Source organism: Echinops telfairi, unplaced genomic scaffold (assembly GCF_000313985.2).
Source record: "Echinops telfairi isolate 266 unplaced genomic scaffold, ASM31398v2 ScPeMD7_7458;HRSCAF=8496, whole genome shotgun sequence".
NCBI classification, from domain to species: Eukaryota; Metazoa; Chordata; class Mammalia; order Afrosoricida; family Tenrecidae; genus Echinops; species Echinops telfairi.
In genome coordinates this window covers 50,910,443-50,913,117 of record NW_022111358.1, presented here as the reverse complement: position 1 = coordinate 50,913,117, position 2,675 = coordinate 50,910,443, and positions in this window count along the sequence as shown.

Sequence of the window (2,675 nt, the reverse complement as noted above, 5' to 3'; positions counted from 1 at the left end):
TGGTTGGGAGACCACCCAAGGGTCGGGCAGTGCCCGACAGACCAGACCAGAGGGAGCCAGACTAAGTTGGTGGAATTTTGTTTTTGTCTAAAGCCCCCAGCGGAACCACAACTACAGAGAGGAAAGGATACCTACACTAGGCACCTAAACAAGCTAGACCTAGACTTCCGGACTGCAGGGCTGAGCAGGAAAGGTGGGAACCGCAAGTCAGACCCGCCCCCGTTGGGTCTGCAAGTCAGAGCAGTCGGGCCCCTTGGAGATGCAGACTGTTGAGAAATCAATTCACAAATGGAGCCACAGCAAGACTGGGCCCCACTGTCGGGAGACTGGCGAGGAGGCAGTGTACAGTGAATAGAGAGGACCGTGGCCTGCAGAGAGCAGAGCAGCCTGGTTTACCAATAAGCAGAGCCTGTCCTCCACGGGTGACAGAGGAGTGGGGAGAGGGGTGGGGGTGAGGAGCCTGGAGGGCAGTAAGCAGGCGCCTGGATGGGGTGGGAGGGAGGTGGCCAAGGTACAACAGGAGATCAGGGAGAGGGGGGACACAAATGGACACAGGCAGATGGCAGAGTAGGCTGGACGCCGAATCCCCCACATGAACAAGGAGGGGCACCCAGAGCCCTGCTAGACGCCTGCCTGTGGGGAAGAGGCTCGTAGGAACAGCACGGCTTTTCCAGCAGCCTCTGAAGGGTGCCTGGGGAGAAGGCCCCGTTCTGCCCCACCTCCACCCCTCACCTCCTCAGTCAAACCAAACCCAAACCCACTGCCATTGAGTCAGTTCCGACATAGCAGCCCCCAAATGTCAATTGTCCGCAGAACATGGCTTCTCTAGCCCCCAAGGCCCCATTCCGCGGGCTGAGTTGTGGTTGGGGCAGGAAGGGGCATCCCCACATTCTCAAGGCCCGGGGGCTGGACAGTGCACCACATCCTGTGCCATCGACTTCACCTCTCAGTAAGCTTCTCCCCTACCTGGGGGGGAGGGGCCTCCCCTCCAGATGATGGTGGGGTGGGGGCAAAGCACCCCCCTGGCCTCCTCATCAAAGGGTTCACTGCCTGGTGGGGAGCCCAGGCCAGGGTGAGGACTGAGCAGGTGCCCAGGCAGGGATAGCGGGCAGGAGGGCAGGGGGCCAGTGGGAGGGCCTGGGGAAGGGCAGGAGAGAAAGAGGGAGGCAGGAGGGAAGTGGGCAGAGCCTGAGCCTCCTTGGCTTCGGGGTCCTGCCAGCTCCCACGGGAGAGGGCCGCTGGCCAGCAGCAAAGTCAGCCCTCCAGGGAGCAGGATTCCTGATGAAGGGGGACAGGGAAGGTGCTGCACCCCGGGACCCAAAGCCTCTTTCCGGAGCGATGACATAGACACCTGAGGCAGGGCCCCATCTCAAGCAGAGGATACCCACCAGCTGCCCCTCTGGCAGGGATGCTGAAAGACCCCCCAACTCCCTCCCCCTTCCCCGCAAGGGGGTGACTCCTCACTGGAGAGGGGCCAGGGGACCGGGATGACATCATTTCCAGGTCTGCTGGGTACTCATGGGGGTAAAAGACTGAGGGGGACCCTCTCCTGGAGAAACCCCACTACATTTCCCACAGGTTCCCGCCCACGGGAGGCTGGCTAGCCCCCGCCCACTGCAGCTGCCTCGGCCCCGCCCCTCCCGGGGCCACCTGGCACAGCCGGAAACAACCTCCGCTCCCAGTCCCGGGTCCCCTCATCCCCTGAGAAAGGCAAGGCAGCCTGCCCAGCCCTCCATCGGGGCCAGAGGAGTCAGGAGGGGCAGTTGTGGCTCGCTCCAGAAGTCGGACACAGCCTCTGCTGCGCTTAAGGACAGGCTAGGCAGCGTGAGGGAGGGACCACCCGGTTGCCAGGCGGGTCTCTGCCCCAGCCTAGACCCTGCTTGGGTGGTGGGGAGGCCTGCGTCCCACCCCAGGTGGACGGACCCCAGCCAGTTAGCGGCTCCTCACTGCGACGACGTCCCCTCCTGACCTTTGTCTGCTTCCTCCCCTATTCCCAGGCCTTGGTCTCCGCCCCCCCTTTCCTCTGGCTCCGCACCCTAAGACCATCTGCCCCCCACCCCTCAGCCGATTTCTCCTCTGCCTCTCCGTCCCCCCACAGATGCCAGATGCCAGTCTGCGGACGCGGTCCCGGTGGGGGTGTGGCTCGGGAGGGGCGGGGCGAGGGGCGGGGCTCTAGGCTGGGTGTCAGGCGAGGCGGCGCTCTCACACCGGCTGGGGGAGGCAGGACTTTCAGGTGGGGGGCGGGGGGCTCTGTGATGGCCAGGGGCGTGGCGCTCAGGTCATGTGGGGCGTGGCTCTAGACCGGGGTTCACGGGGCCTCTGCCGGGCTGTTTTTCCTGCTGACGTCATGTCCTTGGAGGCCGGGTAGCTACACCTCTCACTCACATTCCAGAGTGATGTCATCTCGCCCTGGCCCACGACTTCCTCCTGCGGACCGTGTCCCGGGCCTGTGGCTAACGCGGCCCCGCCTGGGCTGAGTCAGGGTGCTGATAGAGATCCACCTTCCTGAGCGGCTGGCGGATGGGCAGGTGGTGGGCGAACCCCAGTTCCTGGACCCCCATACAGGCGAACCCCCGTTCCTGGAGGGGCTTGGGAACCAGGCTAGTCTCTCTTCCACACACACACACACACACACACACCCGCACATGGACACAGGGACCCTACAGGTAGGACAG